The sequence below is a fragment of the Hyperolius riggenbachi genome, chromosome 6, assembly GCF_040937935.1.
Source record: "Hyperolius riggenbachi isolate aHypRig1 chromosome 6, aHypRig1.pri, whole genome shotgun sequence".
Classification (NCBI taxonomy): domain Eukaryota; kingdom Metazoa; phylum Chordata; class Amphibia; order Anura; family Hyperoliidae; genus Hyperolius; species Hyperolius riggenbachi.
This window is the reverse complement of record NC_090651.1, coordinates 210,748,298-210,774,048: the sequence shown is the minus strand read 5'-3', so window position 1 is coordinate 210,774,048 and position 25,751 is coordinate 210,748,298.

Here is a 25,751-nt window from a genome sequence, read left to right as displayed (position 1 = left end):
AGTATTTCCTTTATTCTTTTTCAAAAGCAATGCCTGGAAAATATCTATACAAAGATGCCAGCTAGCTTCATTCCAGCTTGCATTCAATTTTGGCAGTTAGACTGAGCAACTGCTATTTAGGAAATGCTTTTAAAAATAGAGAAAACCCTGAGAATCCCCCATGAGCTGATGGACTACTCCAAAACTTATCCGTTGTGTCAGATGTTTACAATGTATTATAAGTGACAGCAACATAGGAAAAAATTAAATTCTAGTGCATTTTTACTCCAAAACAAATGTTTATTTTGTACATACATTATGCATACAGATGCATTTTAAATTTTACGATTTTGCACGATAGTGGTCCTTTAATGACAAAATCCATAAAATATAGTTGAATTGAGCATTGAACGCGAACTACATTTTTTGGTATATTTTACAAATGTTTTGACTTTTCAAAAAGAAGTCAGTGGCTGCTTAAACTTTTTAATATGTTTCAAACTCTTTATTTTCAACAGCTCTTTTAGTCAAAAATAACTACAGAGCCAAGTATCTTGATTGTCAACTGCAGATGCAAAACACTTACCATAAGCCTCATACATTTCATGCTGCTTGGCATAGATCTTGATTCCATCCCTTCGGCAACAGTGCGAGGCAGAGGCTGTTCAGTCGTATTGATAGCCTCTAGGCTAGCGATGTGTTCTGCTGCTATGCAGGGGAGAGGGTCAGATGGAGCGGCATACAAGGAGCATCAAAGAGTGAGAGGGTTGAACAGGGAGAACGATGCCCTTGGCCAGTACTTCGCCAACTTGATCTGCCAGGCATATTGCATGCACCTGTACACATGCTACATTCAGGGCCAGTTCTAGTCTTTTTGCTGCCTAAGGCAAACTTGATGCCCCCCCCCCCCCCCCCCCCCCCGATTTGGAATGATGGCACAGCACCCGACAATTTACTCTGCTTCATTTAATGTTCTCACATGACATGCTGCAGCCCAACACAATAGCACACTGGCTGGCTGCGAGTCTGTGACAAACAAACTGCTCACCCTCAGACACTCCATTTCTCCTCAGGAAGGTACACATAGTACAAAATTGCTGCCCCTGAAATCCCTACGCCTGATGCAAATATTTCACCTTGCTTCATGAGAGAACCGGCCCTGCCTACGCTTTGTCAAAGTAATTGTATACATAACTGCATGTGTAGAAATAAGAGCCAATAAAGCCAGATACAAAAGTGAATGAGTAGAGAGAAGTTATTGAGTGCAGGAGAAACATGATTTTTTAAAATCTTTGTATTCAATATGAGCGTTAGGTCTTTTCCTTAGGTAAGTATCTAGGTGCCCATTAACAGTACAATTTTTTCACCGAATGCGATCCTTTAATGCAATGTGAATGATCGTATCTAATCGGAAGGCAATTATCGATTGTTCACATTTACTGAATGATTCTTTCTTCAAATTCGATCATACAATCTAACCTTCAGATCAATTTTATCTTATTTAAGACTAAGGAATAGTTCCTTATCTATTGCCTTCATAAACTGCAAGTTTTTTATACAATTTGATTATTAACATCGCAATCGAAAGATTGCATGGGTGACATTTTTTTACCATTAATGGGCACCTTCTGGCTGATTTTTTTGATCATCCATTGCCAATGACTTTATCAAGCATGCAGCAGTTTAGGTGTTTCTGACATTATTGTCAGATCTGACAAGACTAGATTCATGCTTGTTCCTGGTGTTATTCAAACACTTCTGAAGCCAAAAAGATAAGCAGGGCTGCCAGGCAACTGGTATTGTTTAAAAGGAAATAAATATGGCAGCCTCCATATTCTTCTCACTTCAGCTGTCATTTAAAGTAAACCTGAGACAATAACAGCAAAAGCTTTTATACTTAACATTGGCTTCCCCCAGCCCCCTGTAGTCTGTTTGCTCCCTCAGTGTCAATGTCGCTATGGAGTCTGCCGCTGTGGAGTCCGTGATCCAGCTGGGTTGCAGGCCACTGCATATGTGCACCTCCGATCACACTCCTGTCACAAAAAAAAATGGGTGTGGCTATAACCTACGGCACGCAAAGCGCACTGCGGTGAAAAATGGGCATGGCCATGACCAGATGAGGGCGGAACTAACTAATTTAAAATGAACCCGGGATGAGAGTGATATGGAGGCTGCCATATTTATTTCCTTTTAAACAATAGGGAGCCCTGCTGATCTATTTGGCTGCAGTAGTGAACTGAATTACACCAGAAACAAGCATGCAAATAATCTCGTCAGTTCTGACAATATTGTCAGAAACCCCTGACCTGCTGCATGCTTGTTCAGGATCTATGGTAGAAAGAATTAGAGGCAGAGGACCAGCACGGCAGCCAGGCAACTGGCATTGCTTAAAAGGAGATAAATATGGCAGCCTCAATATTATTCTCACCTCGGGTTCCCTTTAAAAGTGCAACGCAAAGACAGTGGGCCCAAGTTTTGGTGAGCCTTTTCCCAGAAAATTCACATAATTCAGGTTTGCTCAAGAAAATACACGTAAAGTGAGTAGATTTGCCCAGAAAATAAATGCAATCATGGCGGTAGATTTGCCTAGAAAATACATGCAATCATGGTGGCAGATTTGCCCAGAAAATACATGCATTCATCTGGAAGATTTGACCAGAAAATACATGCTATCGTGGCAGACCTGGCCAGAAACCACTTCAATCATGTAGCAGACCTGACCAGAAAATGCATACAATCACGTAGCAAACCTGGCCAGAAAACACTTCAATCATGTAGCAGACCTGGCCAGAAAATACATGCAATCATGTCGGCAGATTTGACCAGAAAATACATGCAATCATGTGGCAGACCTGGCCAGAAAACACTTCAATCATATAGCAGACCTGGCCAGAAAATACATGCAAGCATGTGAAAGATTTGACTAGAAAATACATGCAATTATGTGGAAGATTTGACCAGAAAATAAATGCAAACATGTGGAAGATTTGACCAGAAAATACGTGCAATCATGTGGCAGACCTGACCAGAAAATACATGCAATCATGTGGAAGATTTGACCAGAAAATACATGCAATCATGTGGCCGACCTGGCCAGAAAACACTTCAATCATGTAGCAGACCTGGCCAGAACAGTCGATACACCTGCTAATATAAATTAAAAAAAAAACATTTACTCACCTGAAGCAGCAGCAGACCTCCTGTCCCGGCCTCCGTCTGGCGCAGCTCCCACAATCCTCTGCAGCCAGCCAGCCAGCAACTGAAACTCCAGCGTTTAGAGCAGGGCTATGGGAAAATGGCGCCCGAAGCCCTGCACTGCAGACTCAAAGTCTCCAGAGCAGGGCTTCAGACGCCATTTTACTGTAGCCCTGCTCTGCCGCAGCTGTGGGATGCTGCTGTCAGTGAACTGACACAGCGTCTATTAGACGCCGAAAGTCAGTTCACGCTGGGGGGTGCTTTAGGGGTGCTTGGAGAATGTCGCTGCCATTGCCCCAGTATAGCTAGTATAGTTGCCCTTAGTGTAGGTAATATAGTTGCCCCAGTATAGCTAGTATAGTTGCCCCCAGTATAGCTAGTACAGTTGCCCACAGTATTTCTAGTACAGTTGCCCACAGTATAGCTAGTACAGTTGCCCACAGTATATCTAGTACAATTGCCCACAGTATAGCTAGTATAGTTGCCCCAGTATAGTTAGTATAGTTGCCCCAGTATAGTTAGTATAGTTGACCCAGTATAGCTAGTATGGTTGCCCCCAGACAGTATAGCTAGTATAGTACCCCCCAGCCAGTACAGTTAGTATAGTTGCCCCCAGCCAGTATAGCTAGTATAGTTGCCCCCAGCCAGGATAGCTGCCCCCAGTATAGCTAGTTTAGTTGCCACAGCCAGTATAGTTGCCCCCAGTATAGCTAGTATAGTTTAGTTTCCCCCAGTATAGCTAGTATAGTTTAGTTGCCCCCAGTATAGCTAGTATAGTTGCCCCCAGTAAGTTTAGTTGCCCCCAGTATAGCTAGTATAGTTGCCCCCAGTAAGCTAGTATAGTTGCCCCCAGTATGGCTAGTATAGTTGCCCCCAGTATGGCTAGTATAGTTGCCCCCAGTAAGCTAGCATAGTTGCCCCCAGTATGGCTAGTATAGTTGCCCCCAGTAAGCTAGTATAGTTGTCCCCAGTATAGCTAGTATAGTTGCCCCCAGTATGGCTAGTATAGTTGCCCCCAGTATGGCTAGTATAGTTGCCCCCAGTATAGCTAGTATAGTTGCCCCCAGTAAGCTAGTATAGTTGCCCCCAATGTAGGTGCCCCAGGAGTGGGAAGCAGGGCTAGATGGAGGGGCTGTGGAGGGGTCCCTCACCTGGGACCCCTCCTTCTGCCTCTCTCTCCCCTCTCCAGCATAGCGGCGACAAGTGCGGGCCGGCCGGAGGCGTACAGAGAATTACTCACCTGATTTCCGCGTTCCAAGCGCTGGCAGCGTCATGACGTTATAGGTCTCCGCCTCCAATGCCACCCACTGTGCTTCCGCTAATCAGGAAGCACAGTGGGCGGCATTGAAGACGGAGACCTGTAACGTCATAACGCTGCGCTTCACGCTTGGAACGCGGAAATCAGGTGAGCAATTGTCCATATGCCTCCGGCCGCCCCGCACTTGTCGCCGCTAATTTCTGGAGGGAGAGAGAGAGGCAGAAGGAGAGGTCCCAGGTGAGGGAGGGGGGGATATGTCCCCCCTCCCCACCGCTGCCTCCACAGCCTCTCCTTCTAGCCCTGCTTCCCCCTCCTGCTGTGCTGCTGTGGGGGGTCGTGGTGACACCCCCCTGGGTGTCTGTCATCCGGTGCGCCCCGCCCCCCTGCGCTCTATGGTAGGGACGCCACTGCAGCAGCCTAACTGAGGGGTCTGGGAGGACAGCGAGGCAGCTATTGGACCACAGGGGCAGGGCTGGTTCTAGACTTTTTGCTGCCTGAGGCAAACTTGTGAGGATGCGCCCCCCCCCCCTTTCCAATTTGGAATGATCGCACAGCACCTGCTCTCCTGCCTCCCACCTCCTCGCTCACTGTCAGACTCCTCACACAGCACAATACGCTGCTTTTCCTCTAGTGGTGACCTCTTCAACTCGCTCACTCTCCTCTCGCTTCTCCTTCTACTCTGACTGCATGCTGTTAGTGTAAACACAGTACAAACATGCTCTGTGTCTGATGCAAATGTTTCACCTTGCTTCAAGAGATAACCAGCCCTGCACAGGGGGCTGGAAGAAGCTCCAGGTAAGTATAAATCGTTTTGCTGTGATCGTCTCAGGTACACTTTAACCACTTGAGGACCGCAGTGTTTATTTTTGTTAACAATATTTATTTGATTATTTTTTAAATAAAATTACCTATTTTTTTTATTTGTTTTCTATACCCCCCTCTCTTCCCCCACCAGCCGATCACTGTGATTGGCTGTCATAGGCTTCAGCCTATGACAGCCGATCACCCCTGAGCCTCTGGAGGGGACAGCCATGTGACACGGCTGTTCCCAGTACAGTGCTGCCTTAGATCGCAGCACTGTATGGGGTAATTAGACGCTGGGAGAATGAAGGTGGGCTGGAGCTCCGCCTACCAAGCGGAAATGCGCGCACATAAGCGCGCACAATCTCCTGCAAAACAGACCCGCGCGTTAGGCGGTCCAGGGGCTGCCACCGTGGCCATTCCCATCGGCATGACACGGTCGGCAACTAGTTAAGCCTGCTGAGATGCTGTGGGCGTATTTGTAACAGGCTGTACATGCAAGAAAGACACTGTTGGATTCATTGCTTGTATTTCTGTCATTCATCTAACGCTATTTACTTTATTTTTTTGATACTCAACCATTACCTGGTTCCTTTAAACAATTTATGTATGCCTGTATTTATTGCTGCCTAATCTTAACTTTGCAATACTTTTTTCCCCCATGTAGCAGCTTAAACGCCAGTGCCAAATCCCCAACTTTTCTGCCGCTAAGTCTTCACTTCAGAGGCTGATAAGTGGATTGGTAAAGATTAAAAAACAAACAAAAATAAAACCACTTCGGGACTAGCTTCCGTATGTTTATTCAGTTTATTTTCACCATATGCATCCGAGCGAGCAATTTTCACATTTCAGCACTTCTCCCATTAATTAATAACTTTACCATACAACTAAATTATCTATATCTTTTTTTTTCCACCATTTAGGCTGTTTGGGGGTGGTAATTGTTTTCAGTAATTACTTTATTTTCTATGCATTTTAAAGGGAAAAATGAGGGGAAAAATGAAAAAATACACTTTTTCTCCAATTCAATCCCCTATAGTTTAAAAATAAACAATGCTATTCTACATAAAACACACACATTTCATTTGCCCATTTGTCCTGGTAATCCCAACATTTAAATTATGTCTCTAGTGCAATGATAATCTATTATTTGGAGGTACAGGTGGATTTTTTCTGTGCTGTGTTTCTTGTTTCCACATTGTACCCTAGCAATTATTACAAGCCCTCATTTGCAAAAATTACAGTAATATACCCACATGGAATACATATTAAAAAATGCTGAGTCCCTAAGGTAACAATTTATGTATTCTGTTTTTAATTCTATCTCTTTGCTTTATTTTTTAAGCTTTTATTTAGGTACTGAATATATGAAAATTAAAAACAATTATTGCTTTTGATTCAGTTTGTTACTAAAAGTAATTCATAAGACATAGGCCTCAACCCAAAAAAAAACTTAAAATCTATTCTACAACTTGTCACGGTTTAAAATATACCCCATATATGTCATCTGATAACTATCTTAGCATCTAGCATGCCATTAATGACAAAGCGTCTATGTGGTGTGAGAAAACGCGGAAAAGCCGCCACAAGTACTCAGAGTAAGGCGGCTGATTCCGCGTTCAACATGGCAGCTTGCGCGCAGGGACCTGCATTCACTGGCCTGACGGAGCGCGGAGAAACCGCCGCATGCCCAGAGAACAGGGCGGCGGATTCCGTGTCCGACGCGGCGGTTTGCACGCATAGGCCTACTTCTGTCTCTACTGCTGAATGCAGAGAAAACGCTGCACGCTCAGACAGCGGTGCGGCGGATTCCGCATCCAAAACAGCAGAGGCATTACAACACATGTCTGGTGTGGCTGGGACTGATAGTCCACACAGGTTCAGAAGGACGCGTGCGCGTGCAGAGAGGCAGAGCATTTATAACAGCCAGTGGGGTGTCAGCTGACCAGGCCGGTCAGCTGACATTTCTTTCAGGTTTCATTGGTCCAGCACTTAGGGGAGGCGCAGGAGAGCGCTGGTGTATATATACTGGGTGCTGGTCATTCCTCTGGTGTCTGGCGTTGCGATCACTACGTGGTAGCACTCAGACCTTGCCAGTATCTGTGATATATTCTGTGTTATTATCTAGACCAGTTCCTAGGTGTAGATGATCAAGGACCTCACACCTCAGTCTAGGGAATACCTTATGTGCTAGCTCTCTGACCTTAGCTAGATCCGACAGTGTGCCAGAACTGGCTGGAGCTGGGAATCTACACTGAGTTAGATTCTTGATAGCTTAAAGTATTAATTGCATTGTTTATCTGTTATGACCTTCTGCTTTCCTGACTACTCTTCCGATCTCTGATTAGGTACTTCGCTATATCTGATACTCTGTTGCCGTACTCTGCTTGTCTTAAGATTCCGCATCTGTCTCCTGTCTTTGTCCCTGATCTGTCTGTCTGTTGCCGACCTGGGTGGCCGACCTCGAGAGCTATCTCCTCAGTCAAGAGATAGCTCACAGACCTGTGGGTGACACCCCTCCTGGTGTCACTCACGCTTGTCCTACCTACTCCTAGCCTGAACCCTCCCTCGGGAGAATCTCAGGCTTACGGAAGGAACGTGTTACTGTGCAGTACTCCTTACTGCTGTGCACCTGCTCCTCAGGTACGGTCCTCAAAGTATTTCTGTTGCACTAAACACTCTTATTACTCAGGTGTCCAGAGGTTAGCGATATATCTGATTATCGGTGATACTGCAGATCATCAATAATCGGGTATATATCTGCATTCTCGGTGATACTGCAGATCACCGGTAATCAGATCCTCTCTATGTTACACCGATCGTTACATGTGGCTTTGGACAGGCCAATTTTTTTCACAAAGTATTTTAGCACCATACTTTGTTTGCATTGCCCCAGAAAAGTCTGGGCAGCAGAAAAAGGCCACAAATTACATCATTACAGAAATTACAACAAGGGCTGTTCCGAAAGTGGTTGTTTTGTAAGCTACCGACTTGTGTAATTTTGGTGAAACTTTCCCAAGTTTGATCATAACCTTAAAAATTACATCTTTTTCATAATGGATTGCATTTGTCCCTACCTATTTTTATGTGACAGTGGCCCAAGCTATAAAACACATCAAAATGTATTCTACAACTCATTATAATTAAAACGAGGTCACATATAGGTAATTTGATAACAAACTGAATGCACAGTAATCCATTATTCTCAAGGTGAGCCTATGGCTTTTTTGCAGTTCTTTTAGATAGGGACTGGTTAGTGTTAAAAGAAGGTGGTGGGTGGTTATGGTTAGGAGTAATTGAAAGGTGGTTAGGGTAAGGCATAGTTAGCGGAGGGTTCAGGTGAGAGACGAGTTAGGGTGTGGTGGGTGATAGCAGAATATCAGTTAAATTACAGATATTCTACTATAGTGGGTAATAGAATATCTGTAAAATTACTGATAATCTATTACCGGTATTTTATGCCCATTACTGTCATTTTTGCGCCAATTTTTCCTCACGTGTGATTATAGATACGCCCTGTTTATGATTAACACTAACTGTCATCTCAGAACACAGATGTGAGGTAACAGAGAACTGCAGTGATAGAGGCACAGTTAGAGAGAGGGCCACACTTGTGTCTGTGTCTGCAGAAAACACTGTTGTTTTCCCATGGTCAATGTTTTGTGTCCTTTATGTGTTGTTGCGCATGCGTCATCCACCATAGACTGCCGGCACCTGCTAGCAGTCTAAGGGAATGGAACGCGTGTTAGGGAGTCATTTTTTGCTCGTACGAATTGCGGCCCGGAAAAGGAATGTTTACGCTGCCATTTAAATGCATTATGTGCGATTTTGCATTGCGCAAAATTGAATGCCATTTTCAACAAAGCTTGACTATTTAACATTGTAACTTGTTTTTATAAATGACGACTGTTATTACTGGCTGTAAAAGCCGTCACTCAAATATAAGGCAGCCAGAATAATCCACTCCTCCCATTGCTCCACCACGGCAGCTCCCTTCCGTGAATCCCTCCACTGGCTTCCTATCCAGTCCAGAATCAGATTCAAGATACTGTGTCTGTCCACAAAACCTGTCCAACCTACATTTCCGATCTTACTCAGAGATACACACCTAGCCGCTCACTCTGCTCCTCCAATGAACTTCGCCTGACCGCCCCCTGCATCACCCAGTCCCATGCACGCCTCCAGGACTTTTCAAGAGCTGCTCCAGCACTATGGAACTCCATACCTCCACCCATTAGGGAAGCCCCCTCCTTCACATCTTCAAGAAGGCCCTCAAAACTCACCTTTTCACTCTGACCTACCACCCCTCACAAGTGCTCTGAACTAGCTGAACTCTGGTCCTCTACCTTTCGTGTCCCTACCTCTCCCTCTAGAGTGTAAGCCTTTGGGCAGGGTCCTCCGCCTTTTGTGTCCTACCTGATCATGCACCTCCATTACTGTGCATCCGTGCTATGCATTTGAGTGAACTCAACTTGCCTAATCTCCATGCTCCTATCCAGTGACTGACTAAGCATTACTTTGTGCTCATACTGTATTGCGTGATCTGGTTTTTCTTGTATTCCTGTATTGTCATATTGCTGTATGTTACCCCTAAATATTGTCTGTAACGTAAACTAATGCCCAGCGCTGCGTAATATGTTGGCGCTTTATAAATACAATAAATAAATAATAAATAAATAAGCTAACTACTGACATGAAGATAGATTGGGGATCGGCTTTCGGCAGCAAACAGCGATCATTAACTGATCCATCTTAACTAATAGGGTATAAAAGGCGCAAACGATTGTTTAACCACTTGAGGACCACAGTCTTTCTACCCCTTAAGGACCAGAGCCTTTTTTTCCATTCAGACCACTGCAGATTTAACGGTTTATTGCTCGGTTATACAACCTACTATCTAGTCACTAATACAGCTTTCTTTTGGTGCTATTTGATTGCTGCTGCGATTTTTAGTTTTTATTATATTCATCAAAAAAGACATGAATTTTGTCAAAAAAATGATTTTTTTAACTTTCTGTGATAAAATTTGTCAAATAAAGTAAAATTTCTGTATACATTTTTGTCCAAATTTATTGTGCTACATGTAGTGTTGGGCGAACATCTAGATGTTCGGGTTCGGGCCGAACAGGCCGAACATGGCCGCGATGTTCGGGTGTTCGACCCGAACTCCGAACATAATGGAAGTCAATGGGGACCCGAACTTTTGTGGTTTGTAAAGCCTCCTTACATGCTACATACCCCAAATTTACAGGGTATGTGCACCTTGGGAGTGGGTACAAGAGGAAAAAAAAATTTAGCAAAAAGAGCTTATAGTTTTTGAGAAAATCGATTTTAAAGTTTCAAAGGGAAAACTGTCTTTTAAATGCGGGAAATGTCTGTTTTCTTTGCACAGGTAACATGCTTTTTGTCGGCATGCAGTCATAAATGTAATACATATAAGAGGTTCCAGGAAAAGGGACCGGTAATGCTAACCCAGCAGCAGCACACGTGATGGAACAGGAGGAGGGTGGCGCAGGAGGAGAAGGCCACGCTTTGAGACACAACAACCCAGGCCTTGCATGAGGACAAGAAGCGTGCGGATAGCATGCTTTGTACCACCATGCAGTCATAAATGTAATAAAGATAAGTGGTTCAATAAACAGGGACCACGCGGCAACGCTAACCCAGCAGCAGCACACGTGATGGAACAGGAGGAGGCGCAGGAGGAGAAGGCCACGCTTTGTGAGACACAACAACCCAGGCCTTGCATGAGGACAAAAAGCGTGCGGATAGCATGCTTTGTACCGCCATGTAGTCATAAATGTAATAAAGATAAGAGGTTCAATAAACAGGGACCACGCGGCAACGCTAACCCAGCAGCAGCAGCAGCAGCAGCACACGTGATGGAACAGGAGGAGGCGCAGGAGGAGAAGGCCACGCTTTGTGAGACACAACAACCCAGGCCTTGCATGAGGACAAAAAGCGTGCGGATAGCATGCTTTGTACCGCCATGTAGTCATAAATGTAATAAAGATAAGAGGTTCAATAAACAGGGACCACGCGGCAACGGTAACCCAGCAGCAGCAGCAGCAGCAGCAGCAGCACACGTGATGGAACAGGAGGAGGCGCAGGAGGAGAAGGCCACGCTTTGTGAGACACAACAACCCAGGCCTTGCATGAGGACAAAAAGCGTGCGGATAGCATGCTTTGTACCGCCATGTAGTCATAAATGTAATAAAGATAAGAGGTTCCATAAACAGGGACCACGCGGCAACGGTAACCCAGCAGCAGCAGCAGCAGCACACGTGATGGAACAGGAGGAGGCGCAGGAGGAGAAGGCCACGCTTTGTGAGACACAACAACCCAGGCCTTGCATGAGGACAAAAAGCGTGCGGATAGCATGCTTTGTACCGCCATGTAGTCATAAATGTAATAAAGATAAGAGGTTCCATAAACAGGGACCGGCAACGGTAACCCAGCAGCAGCAGCAGCAGCAGCAGCAGCAGCACACGTGATGGAACAGGAGGAGGCGCAGGAGGAGAAGGCCACGCTTTGTGAGACACAACAACCCAGGCCTTGCATGAGGACAAAAAGCGTGCGGATATAGCAGCAATGCTTTTTGCCGCCATGCAGTCATAAATGTAATACAGATGAGAGGTTCAATAAACAGGGACCGGAAACGCTAAACCATCCCAGATGTTCATCGGTCATGTTACTTGGTTGGGGTCCAGGAGTGTTGCGTAGTCGTTTCCAATCCAGGATTGATTCATTTTAATTTGAGTCAGACGGTCTGCATTTTCTGTGGAGAGGCGGATACGCCGATCTGTGATGATGCCTCCGGCAGCACTGAAACAGCGTTCCGACATAACGCTGGCTGCCGGGCAAGCCAGCACCTCTATTGCGTACATTGCCAGTTCGTGCCAGGTGTCTAGCTTCATGCCCGGTTTCAGGTCCAGCGGTGCCAGCCACAAATCCGTCTGTTCCTTTATTCCCCTCCAAATTTCCTCCCCTGTGTGCTGCTTATCCCCAAGGCAGATCAGCTTCAGCAACGCTTGCTGACGCATGCCAACAGCTGTGCTGCACTGCTTCCACGATCCTACTGCTGCTGGTGCTGGGTTAGCATTTCCGGATGAGGTACAGCTTTGAGATGCGTTGGAGGAGAAGGAGTCAGAGAGGTAGGTGCTGCTGTTGTTATCCAGCTGTTTGCGGCGTGGGCAACACCCGCGCCGTAGCAGGTGAGGAATCGCTGCCAGGCTCCACAAGGTTCACCCAGTGCGCGGTAAGGGAGATGTATCGACCCTGGCCGAACGCACTCGTCCAGGTGTCAGTGGTGAGGTGAACCTTGCAGGCAACGGCATTCTTCAAGCTTCGGGTTATTTAGCTGACCACGTGCTCATGCAACTCAGGCACTGCAGAGCGCGCAAAGTGGTAGCGGCTGGGAACAACGTAACGTGGGATGGCCACTGACATCATGCCCTTGAAGCTGTTTGTCTCCACCACTCGATATGGCAGCATTTCGCAGGCCAGAAGCTTGGCTATGCTGGCTGGCTGTTACTGCCACGGCCCGGGGGTCATTTGCTGGCAATTTCCTCTTGTGCTCAAACATCTCAGAGACAGACAACTCAACCGTAGCGCTGCACACCGAAGGGCTGTTGGTTGTTGTGTTTGATGAACACTGGGAGACCTCAAGAGCACTAGTCCGGAAAGTGACAGTGTCAGCATCGTCTGATGTTTGTGAATGTTGTGAACCACGCAATGGCTGGGCTACTGCTGCTGCTGAGGCGGGTCTGGTGGTGAGTCTGGTGAACCCAAGGGAGGCAGTGTTGCTGGTGGTACCCTGTCCTGCCGCGTTTGCCCACAGAGTGGGATGTTTGGATAGAATGTGGCGGCTCATGCTGGTGGTGGAGAGGTTGTTAATACTTTTCCCCCTGCTCAGGCGGGTCTTGCACACCTTGCAAATCGCCATGGTAACATCCTCAGTGCAGTCTTCAAAGAAAGCCCAGACTTTAACTGGCTGAGGACTCGGACCTCGTGCGTGATGTGCTGGTGCTGCTTAACCCACTGCTGGACGCTTGAGAGGTCATCCAAGTAATTATCTGGTCCTGTTCTTTTGGATCTGTGAGGGTTGTTGTCCTGGACAACATGGGCAGTATTGAGTGGGTTTTCTTGGGTGCTCCCCTGTGGCCTGTACGTGAACCGTCAGGGGAAACACCTCTTCCCTTGCCCCTCCCTCTTTCACCGGATTTCTTCCTCATTTCACTTATCCTTAAAGTACACGCTGACTGGCAGCAGTACAGTGGCAGTACAGAAATGCTATACAGTGGTGGGTGAGCGGTGTACCACTATTGTCAGCAGTGACACAGAGCACAATGCTATACAGTGGCGGGTGAGCGGTGTACTACTGTTCCCAGCAGACACAGAGTGGAAGTAAACACAATGCTATATAGTGTGGCTGAGCCGTGTACACAGAGTGGCATTAAACACAATGCTATATAGTCTGCTATATAGTCACCCCGAACAGGGTGATGTTCTGCAGAACCCGAACAGTGGCAAACACTGTTCGCCCAACACTACTGGGAGGGAACGCAGATTTTAGTACCTAAACACACGATACAACATGTTTTCCGGGGTCGGACTCTGAGGCACATACAGATGGTCCCGATCATCATCCTCATCATACAACTCTTCTCCTGAGTCTGACCCACCCACCACCTCTGCCACCCCAACATCCCCAGACACAGACCCCTCATCGTCCTCAACATTAACTTGGGATGCTGGCCTGAGCCAGACCTCCTCCTCCACATCAGGCCCCATCATCTCCTCAATGGCAGCCCTCATTAATCGCTCTGGCGACGGACTGATGGACACAACGTTCTCCTCCGGGGAGGGCTGCTGCTGACCACTGGCTGCTGGGGTGGATGTTATAGCTTGCGTGGGGCGTTGGCTGTTGCTGTTGTTGGGAGTGCTGCTCACAGCGGAGGTCTCTGGGGAACTCATGTTGAGCTCATATAGTGGTTGACGGTGAGTGGAGTATTACTGATCCCAGCAATATACACACTGACTGGCAGAGTACGCAATGCTATATAGTGTGGCTGAGCGGTGTACACAGAGTGGCAGTAAACACAATGCTATATAGTCTGGCTGAGCGAGCGGTGTACTACTGTTCCCAGCAGAATCAGAGTGGCAGTAAACAATGGTATATAGTCTGGCTGAGCGGTGTACACAGAGTGTCAGTAAACAATGGTATATAGTCTGGCTGAGCGAGCGGTGTACTACTGTTCCCAGCAGAATCAGAGTGGCAGTAAACAATGGTATATAGTCTGGCTGAGCGGTGTACACAGAGTGTCAGTAAACAATGGTATATAGTCTGGCTGAGCGGTGTACACACAATGCTATATAGTCTGCTATATAGTGTCAGTAAACAATGGTATATAGTCTGGCTGAGCGAGCGGTGTACTACTGTTCCCAGCAGAATCAGAGTGGCAGTAAACAATGGTATATAGTCTGGCTGAGCGGTGTACACAGAGTGTCAGTAAACAATGGTATATAGTCTGGCTGAGCGAGCGGTGTACTACTGTTCCCAGCAGAATCAGAGTGGCAGTAAACAATGGTATATAGTCTGGCTGAGCGGTGTACACAGAGTGTCAGTAAACAATGGTATATAGTCTGGCTGAGCGAGCGGTGTACTACTGTTCCCAGCAGAATCAGAGTGGCAGTAAACAATGGTATATAGTCTGGCTGAGCGGTGTACACAGAGTGTCAGTAAACAATGGTATATAGTCTGGCTGAGCGGTGTACACACAATGCTATATAGTCTGCTATATAGTGTCAGTAAACAATGGTATATAGTCTGGCTGAGCGAGCGGTGTACTACTGTTCCCAGCAGAATCAGAGTGGCAGTAAACAATGGTATATAGTCTGGCTGAGCGGTGTACACAGAGTTTCAGTAAACAATGGTATATAGTCTGGCTGAGCGGTGTACACAGAGTGTCAGTAAACAATGGTATATAGTCTGGCTGAGCGGTGTACACAGAGTGGCAGTAAACACAATGCTATATAGTCTGGCTGAGCGAGCGGTGTACTACTGTTCCCAGCAGAATCAGAGTGGCAGTAAACAATGGTATATAGTCTGGCTGAGCGGTGTACACAGAGTGTCAGTAAACAATGGTATATAGTCTGGCTGAGCGGTGTACACAGAGTGTCAGTAAACAATGGTATATAGTCTGGCTGAGCGGTGTACACAGAGTGGCAGTAAACACAATGCTATATACTCTGGCTGAGCGAGCGGTGTACTACTGTTCCCAGCAGACACAGAACAGTGAACAGAATGCTATATAGTGTGGCTGAGCGAGCGGTGTACCACTATTCCCAGCAGACACAGAACAGTGAACAGAATGCTATATAGTGTGGCTGAGCGGGCGGTGTACCACTATTCCCAGCAGACACAGAACAGTGAACAGAATGCTATATAGTGTGGATGAGCGAGCGGTGTACCACTATTCCCAGCAGACACAGAACAGTAAACAGAATGCTATATAGTGTGGCTGAGCGAGCGGTGTACCACTATTCCCAGCAGACACAGAACAGTGAACAGAATGCTATATAGTGTGGCTGAGCGAGCGGTGTACCACTATTCCCAGCAGACACAGAACAGTGCACAGAATGCTATATAGTGTGGCTGAGCGAGCGGTGTACCACTATTCCCAGCAGACACAGAACAGTAAACAGAATGCTATATAGTGTGGCTGAGCGAGCGGTGTACCACTATTCCCAGCAGACACAGAACAGTAAACAGAATGCTATATAGTGTGGCTGAGCGAGCGGTGTACCACTATTCCAAGCAGACACAGAACAGTGAACAGAATGCTATATAGTGTGGCTGAGCGAGCGGTGTACCACTATTCCCAGCAGACACAGAGTGGCAGTAAACAGAATGCTATATAGTGTGGCTGAGCGAGGTACACAGAGTGGCAGTAAACAGAATGCTATATAGTGTGGCTGAGCAAGCGGTGTACTACTATTCCCAGCAGACACAGAGTGGCAGTAAACAGAATGCTATATAGTGTGGCTGAGCGAGGTACACAGAGTGGCAGTAAACAGAATGCTATATAGTGTGGCTGAGCAAGCGGTGTACTACTGTTCCCAGCAGTGACACAATGACAGGGGGGACCCTGGCTAGCGTGGCTGGAGCGCGAACTACCCTGCCTGCCTACCCAAAGCTAAACCCACAGACAAATGGCGGAGATATGACGTGGTTCGGGTATTTATTTACCCGAACCACGTGACCGTTCGGCCAATCAGAGCGCGTTCGGGTCCGAACCACGTGACCCGTTCGGCCAATCACAGCGCTAGCCGAACGTTCGGGGAACGTTCGGCCATGCGCTCTTAGTTCGGCCATATGGCCGAACGGTTTGGCCGAGCACCGTCAGGTGTTCAGCCGAACTCGAACATCACCCGAACAGGGTGATGTTCTGCAGAACCCGAACAGTGGCGAACACTGTTCGCCCAACACTAGCTACATGTCTTCGATAAAAAAAACAACATTCAGTGTACATTTATCGGTTTGGGTAAAAGTATTAGCGTTTACAAACTATGGTGCAAAAAGTGAATTTTCCCATTTTGAAGCATCTCCGACTTTTCTGAGCACCTGTCATGTTTCATAAGGTGCTAATATTCCAGGATAGTGTAAATACCCCCCAAATGACCCCATTTGAAAGAAGACATCCCAAATTATTCACTGAGAGGCATGGTGAGTTCATAGAAGATTTTATTTTCTGTCACAAATTAGCAGAAAATGACACTTTGAGACAAAAAAAAAGTTTCCATTTCTGCTAACTTGTGACAAAAAAAAATGAGATCTGCCACGGACTCACCATGCCCCTCTCTGAATACCTTTGAAGTGTCTACTTTCCAAAATGGGGTCATTTGTGGGGTGTGTTTACTGTCCTGGCATTTTGGGGGGTGCTAAATTGTAAGCACCCCTGTAAAGCCTATAGGTGCTCATTGGACTTTGGGCCCCTTAGCGCAGTTAGGCTGCAAAAAAGTGTGGTATTGCCGTACTCAGGAGAAGTAGTATAATGTGTTTTGGGGTGTATTTTTACACATACCCATGCTGGGTGGGAGAAATATCTCTGTAAATGACAATGTTTTGATTTTTTTTTACACACAATTGTCCATTTACAGAGAGATTTTTTGTTGTCACAAGTTAGCGGAAATTGACACTTTGTGAAAAAAAAAACAATAAAAATCAATTTCCGCTAACTTGTGACAAAAAATAAAATCTTCTATGAACTCACCATACCCCTAATGGAATACCTTGGGATGTCTTCTTTCTACAATGGGGTCACTTGTGGGGTTCCTATACTGCCCTGGCATTTTAGGGGCCCTAAACCATGAGGAGTAGTTTTGAAACCACATTTTTCAAAATGACCTGTGAAATCCTAAAGGTACTCATTGGACTTTGGGCCCCTTAGCACAGTTAGGGTGCAAAAAAGTGCCACACATGTGGTACCGCCGTACTCAGGAGAAGTAGTATAATGTGTTTTGTGGTGTATTTTTACATATACCCATGCTGGGTGGGAGAAATATCTCTGTAAATGACAATGTTTTGATTTTTTTACACACAATTGTCTATTTACAGAGATATTTCTCCCACCCAGCATGGGTATGTGTAAAAATACACCACAAAACACATTATACTACTTCTCCTGAGTATGGCGATACCACATGTGTGGCACTTTTTTGCACCCTAACTGCGCTAAGGGGCCCAACATCCTATAAGTACCTTTAGGATTTCACAGGTCATTTTGAGGCATTTGGTTTCTAGACTACTCCTCACGGTTTAGGGCCCCTAAAATTCCAGGGCAGTATAGGAACCCCACAAGTGACCCCATTTTAGAAAAAAGACACCCCAAGGTATTCTGTTAGTAGTATGGTGAGTTTATAGAAGATTTTATTTTTTTTTGGTCACAAGTTAGCGGAAATTGATTTTTTTTTTTTCACAAAATGTCATTTTCCACTAACTTGTGACAAAAAAATAAAAACTTCTATGAACTCACCATACTACTAACGGAATACCTTGGGGTGTCTTCTTTCTAAAATGGGGTCACTTGTGGGGTTTCTACACTGCCCTGGCATTTTAGGGGCCCTAAACCGTGAGGAGTAGTCTGGAAAGCAAATGCTTCAAAATGACCTGTGAATAGGACGTTGGGCCCCTTAGCGCACCTAGACTGCAAAAAAGTGTCACACATGTGGTATCGCCGTACTCAGGAGAAGTAGTATAATGTGTTTCAGGGTGTATTTTTACACATACCCATGCTAGGTGGGAGAAATATCTCTGTAAATGGACAATTGTGTGTGAAACAAAAATCAAAAAATTGTCATTTACAGAGATATTTCTCCCCCCCAGCATGGGTATTTGTAAAAATACACCCCAAAACACATTACACTACTTCTCCTGAGTACGGCGATACCACATGTGTGACACTTTTTTAGCAGTCTAGGTGCGCTAAGGGGCCCAACGTTCTATTCACGGGTCATTTTGAGGCATTTGGTTTCTAGACTACTCACGGTTTAGGGCCCCTAAAATGCCATGGCAGTATAGAAACCCTACAAGTGACCCCATTGTAGAAAGAAGAAACCCCAAGATATTCCATTAGGTGTATGGTGAGTTCATAGAAGGTTTTATGTCACAAGTTAGTGGAAAATGACATTTTGTGAAAAAAACAATAAAAATCAATTTCCGCTAACTTTTGACAAAAAATAAAATCTTCTATGAACTCGTCATACACCTAACGGAATACCTTGGGGTGTGTTTTTTTCTAAAATGGGGTCACTTGTGGGGTTCCTATACTGCCCTGGCATTTTAGGGGCCCAAAACCGTGAGGAGTAGTCTGGAATCCAAATGCCTCAAAATGACTGTTCAGGTGTATAAGCATCTGCAAATTTTGATGACAGGTGGTCTATGAGGGGGCGAATTTTGTGGAACCGGTCATAAGCAGGGTGGCCTCTTAGATGACAGCCAGGTTGTATTGGGCCTGATCTGATGGATAGGAGTGCTAGGGGGGTGCCAGAAGGTGATTGATGGGTGTCTCAGGGGTTGATTAGAGGGGAAAATAGATGCAATCAATGCACTGGGAAGGTGATTGGAAGGGGGTCTGAGGGGGATCTGAGGGTTTGGCCGAGTGATCAGGAGCCCACACGGGGCAAATTAGGGCCTGATCTGATGGGTAGGTGGGCTAGGGGGTGACAGGTGGTGACAGGACGTGATTGATGGGTGTCTCAAGCTTTGATTAGAGGGGGGATAAATGCAAGCAATGCACTGGCGAGGTGATCAGGGCTGGGGTCTGAGGGCGTTCTGAGGGTGTGGGCGGGTGATTGGGTGCCCTATGGGCAGATAGGGGTCTGATCTGATTGGTAGCAGTGACAGGTGGTGACAGGGGGTGATTGATGGGTGATTGATGGGTAATTAGTGGGTGTTTAGAGGAGAGAACAGATGTAAACAATGCACATGGGAGGTGATCTGACGTCGGGTCTGCGGGCGATCTGATGGTGTGGGTGTTTGATCAGATTGCCTGCAAGGGGCAGGTTAGGGGCTGATTGATAGGTGGCAGTGACAGGGGGTGATTGACAGGTGATTGATGGGTGATTTACAGGTGATTGACAGGGGATTGACAGGTGATCAGTGGGTTATTACAGGGAAAAACAGATGTAAATAATGCACTGGCGAATTGATAAGGGGTGTCTGAGGGCAATCTGAGCGGGTGGGCGGGTGATTGGGTGCCCGCAAAGGGCAGATTAGGGTCTAATCTGATGGGTAACAGTGACAGATGGTGATAGGGGGTGATTGATGGGTGATTTATGGGTAATTAGTGGGTGTTTAGAGGAGAGAACAGATGTAAACAATGCACTTGGAAGGTGATCTGACGTCGGGTCTGCGGGCGATCTGATGGTGTGGGTGGGTGATCAGATTGCCCACAAGGGGCAGGTTAGGGGCTGATTGATGGGTGGCAGTGACAGGGGGTGACAGGGGGTGATTGATGGGTGATTGACAGGTGATTGACAGGTGATCAGTGGTTTATTACAGGGAAGAACAGATGTAAATAATGCACTGGCGAATTGATAAGGGGGGTCTGAGGGCAATCTGAGCGTGTGGGCGGTTGATTGGGTGCCCGCAAGGGGCAGATTAGGGTCTAATCTGATGGGTAACAGTGACAGGTGGTGATAGGGGAGAATTGATGGGTGATTGATGGGTAATTAGTGGGTGTTTAGAGGAGAGAACAGATGTAAACAATGCACTTGGGAGGTGATCTGACGTCGGGTCTGCGGGCGATCTTATGGTGTGGGTGGGTGATCAGATTGCCCGCAAGGGGCAGGTTAGGGGCTGATTGATGGGTGGCAGTGACAGGGGGTGATTGATAGGTGATTGACAGGTGATCAGTGGGTTATTACAGGGGGGATAGATGCATACAGTACACAGGGAGGGGGGGTCTGGGGAGAATCTGAGGGGTGGGGGGGTGATCAGGAGCCCCCAGGGGGCAGTTAGGACCTAAACTAAAAAAATTGCGTTGACAGATAGTGACAGGGAGTGATTGATGGGTGATTAGGGGAGTGATTGGGTGTAAACAGGGGTCTGAGGGGTGGGCAGGGGGGGGTCTGAGGGGTGCTGTGGGCGATCAGAGAGAAGGGGGGGCAGGATCCATGTGTTTGGTGCAGACTAGGGTGGCTGAAGCCTGCCCTGGTGGTCCCTCGGACACTGGGACCACCAGGGCAGGAGGCAGCCTGTATAATACACTTTGTATACATTACAAAGTGTATTATACACTTTGTATGCGGCGATCGTGGGGTTAACAACCCGCCGGCGCTTCCGAGCGGCCGGCGGGTTGTCGCGGGTGGGCGGAGCCAGTTGCAGGGGAAGCACGTGTCACCAGTGACGCGATCGCTCCCCGGGCATGCCGAAAGGACGCAAGGCCGATGGGCGTATTGCGGTCCTTTCGGCGTCCACTTTGCCACGCCCATCGGCTGTGGGCGGTCAGCAAGTCGTTAATCATGTTAAACTTATCACGGTGGGCAATGGGGATCTGAACGATCGGTCAATCAGTAATTCGTCATGATGGTCGCAAACGCCGCACATCGCTAATCATCATTTAGCTAATTTTCGTTAAACAATGTTTGCAATATAGTAAAAACAATCATTTATTGTGAAAAAGTCACCTGCCCTGGAAAAAACGACACAAACATTACAATGTGGGAACCTCACGATCCTTTACACCAATCATTGCCTTGGGGGGACATGAACACTATTATTATTATTATTATTATTATTATTATTATAAATATTATTATTTTTTATTTTAGCATTAAAAAAAACATTTATTTTATTTTTACTTTTTTTTTGCGACAAACGCTGTCTCTTTCAGAGACAGTATTCATTAAAGGGCAGGGAGGACACTGATTGGCCACACGATCCCTTGGACCAATCACTGCAGGCAGAAGGTTCAAGGTATCACGTGATCCCTTTGATCAAACAGTGCATTGTGGTGGGGTTTTTCAATAAGGGGCACTGATCGGGTAGAGGCACCACCTGTTCCCTTGCACTGATCTGTGCTGTGGCAGGGACCAGAGTGCACGCACACTGGAACGCGCGATCGTTCATGGCAGCGTGTTTTTCGATTAACGTATCTCCTACGTCCTGGATGCTTGAGCAGCCTGCTTTTTGGGCGTAGGAGATGCGTCCTAAAAGCTTAAATGGTTAAACTTATTTAGGTAATAGCTGTATATCAGTACAAAGCTTGGCGTGCATAAAATAGAGGTGTGAGGACAAATGGGCACAGGGTGAAGCAGATATAAGTCTAAATGATAAACACCTTTGTGAATTGGACGCCAGATGAAAACTAAAAAATATTCACAGTGGTGATGATGTATATGTTACCAATATTTTACAACAGCTTAATTTAACTTAACCAAACTCTCACACAGAACCCTCCCTCTCTGATGCATAACCCTACACCTCCCCTTCCAGACGCCTAACCCTAAAACCCCCTTTCCTAAAGCCAAAGCTTAAAAACACCCTTCCTGAAGTCTAACCAGACCCCCTATCACTGTCGCACCTAAAGTAAATACAAAAAAAAACACATTTTAAAAACTACAAATTTCCTGCACCAACTTTTGCACACATGCATGTACAATATTGTACATTATACTGGACAAAGACTGGATACATCTACAACACCCTCTGCAGGTAGTGAGGTTTAATATACAGTACAGAAACTGGACCCACATACAGCACCTTTTGCACAAAGGTGGACACATTGTAGTGGAAAGTGACTTGATACATCAACAGTACCCTCTGCACGCAGCAAGGTGAATTATACAGGACAGAGATGGGATACATCAACAGCACCCTGTGTACACACAGCAATGTGTATTACAGTGTATCGAGGCTGCATACATCGACTGCACCCACTATAGACAGCAAGGTGTATTATACTGCATAGAGACTGGAGAAGTACGACCTTATGCAAGCAGCCAGGTACACTATATTGGGCAAGGGCTGGATATGCCTATAGCACCCTCTGAACTCAGGTAGGCACATTATGCTGGGTGGAGAGACTTCATACATATACAGCACTCTTAGCACACAGGCAAAAGCATTTTACTGAGGAGAGACTGGATTGATCTGGTGTACCTGTTCTAGACTGGCAAATGCATTATTTTATGAAGAAATCCATTACATGAAGCCTTAGTCAGAGGTTACGTGCTCACATGTATGCCACTCTTGTTCACTCCTTATCTGTGTGGAGGATCTATCATTTACCACATCCATAAACTAATGAAGCCAGCAAAAAGAATAACACAAGCGTATGGGAACACCCCATATTAATGACAGTCTCAGATAGAGAGTTATGGGCACTCAGGCTTGTATCTTCCTGTTACACTGTATAGAACATGATGATACAATATCAGTTGTTTATTCAATAAATCACTTGGGAGGAAATGGAACATGGCATCTGTGTCATACCTCAGGGCCAGGGTAGGTGCTACTCTGGCACCAAGCCCCATCCTACTGTATACCAACTCTTCTCCATTTTAAATCATACAGGAGCCCATGAAGTATTGGCCTTTTTCTGTTTTGTTTTTCTGTGACATGGATACAGGACCAACTTTAAACTGTGCTGTTTTGAGACAGAAAATACTGTTAAATTTTGTTTATTCTGTTTACATTTCTCGATGCCAAAACTCCCCTTTAAAAAAGGATACATTTTTAGCTGTGGTGCCAATCTTCTTATTGAGACTCAACAAGTATGCAGATCAGCCGTTCTGACTCCACTCTGACTTCACCACGACAACTTCACCACGACAACTGGAATTTGTTTTAAGAGAGCAGCCTTTCCACAAAAAAAACTGAATATAATTAGAATATATAATTAAACTGGGCCCTTTTATTGCATAGAAAGAGTAAACTGTATTAAATATTATACTATATAAATACATATTGCACAAGCAGCATTGTTCTTATCCACACTACCCAAAATAAATAATAATAAAAAAAAGACATACAAATCTTTGGCTGGATATTGAGTTACTGCAGGATGAAGGAAGTAGAATGGAGTTTGGATACTGGTGCTTGTCAGGCAGGCAGGGTGTGGGGTCACTGCTCAGATTCAGAACTGCACACCTCTCCCTTTCCTACGCTGCTCACATATGCACACCATATAGATTTCACAGGAATGCCTCTGCTGGAGGATTGCCTTGGTGCTGTAGGCATGTTAAGGATGTAAGAAGATATTCACACCGTGGTAAAGCCTCCCTCATACAGGTGGTGGCTCACATTGACCTTAGGATGAGCTGCCTCTGTAATTCAGTCTTCTTGGGCAATGCGGACTTGGCAGCAAATGTGTCAGTCGGGCAGAATTCTGATCCAGTGCTGAGAATACAGCATATCAGGTGCTCCAAACAGTGTAAATCTACCAGATCGTGATTTACTTGAGGTTCCAGGCCAAACGCATAACACTAGTTCAAAACAACCTAACTACAGAGGGGGGGGGGGGGCTTAAAGCAAACCTGAACTGAAAATTAAAAGTCAAAATAAACATACACATGTCATACTCACCTCCCTGTAGTCTACTTATCAATCCCTTTCTCCTCTCCTGCATCCTGTTTGTCCACTGTGATCAATACAATTCTCTGTCCTCCATTTTGAAAAAGACCTTTACCCCATAACAGCTTCCTAGTCAGCACACTGTTAAACTGTAATATCACCCACTTGAGCTATAGGGAAACATGGACATTACCTTGCTCATCGTTTGTCCTTTCAGTTATAACTGACAGCAACTGATATATAACAAACAGCAACTGAGAGGAAGGACAGCGAGGTAAGTATGTAATATACATTTGCATTTACATCATTTGTTCACTTTAAATAATTTTACTTGGTACAGGTTCACTTTAACCACTTTAGCCTATCTGGTCGAACATTTTCATCCAGATAGGCAGCGTGCACTCCCGCGGGTCACATGTGCTCCCGCTGCCAGCCGTTAGCCCAGCGATCAATGAATGGGATTATAGATCCCATTCATTGATCAAAGCCCCCCGCAGAAAAAAACAGTTTTTGCCGTTTTTCTGAGTTACAAAATGTTTCCTGTCCTCTTTCTTCTTCCTGGAAGCGTACGATCATGCTTCCAGGACTTTTTCACTGTAATAGTAAAACTACACCCACATCCATTTTTTTTTAAATAGCTAATTTTAAATGTAAAACAATGTGTTTACCTCCCACACCAAAAATTACATACATAACAATTTTAATTAAAAAAATTTACAATTAAAAAACAAAACAAAACATAAATAGTTACCTAAGGGTCTGAACTTTTTAAATATACATGTCAAAGGACTATATTAATATAATTTTTTTAATTATGGGCTTGTAAATAGTGATGGACGCAAATTGAAAAAATGCACCTTTATTTCCAAATAAAATATCGGTGCCATACAGTTTGATAGGGAAATAATTTAAATGGTGTAATAAGCGGGACAATGGGCAAAAAAATACATGGGTTTTAATTACGGTAGCATGTATTAATTTCAAACTATAATGGCCAAAAACTGAGAAATAATGATTTTTTTCCATTTCTTTCTTAATATTCCTGTTAAAATGCATTTAGTATAAATTAATTCTTAGCAAAATGAATCACCCAAAGAAAGCCTAATTGGTGGCGGAAAAAACATGATATAGATCAATTCATAGTGATGAGTATTGATAAAGTTATTGGCAAATGAATGGGAGGTAAAAGTTGCTCAGATGCAAAAAATAAACAACCCTGTAGGTTGAAGTGGTTAAAGCACCACCAGGGGGTGACCCTGGGGAGGGTCGGGACCTGTAATGAAGACTGGATTAGGCTCATAAAGCACCTGATAATGACAAGCAAGGTGCTGTTCGTCTGCCCTGAGGTCTGCTTTTGCAATGAGGTAATTAACTTTTTTTATGAATTTCGCCTCGTAAGTCCTTTAAGGGGACAATTTCTTTGCACTAAAGGTGGCCATA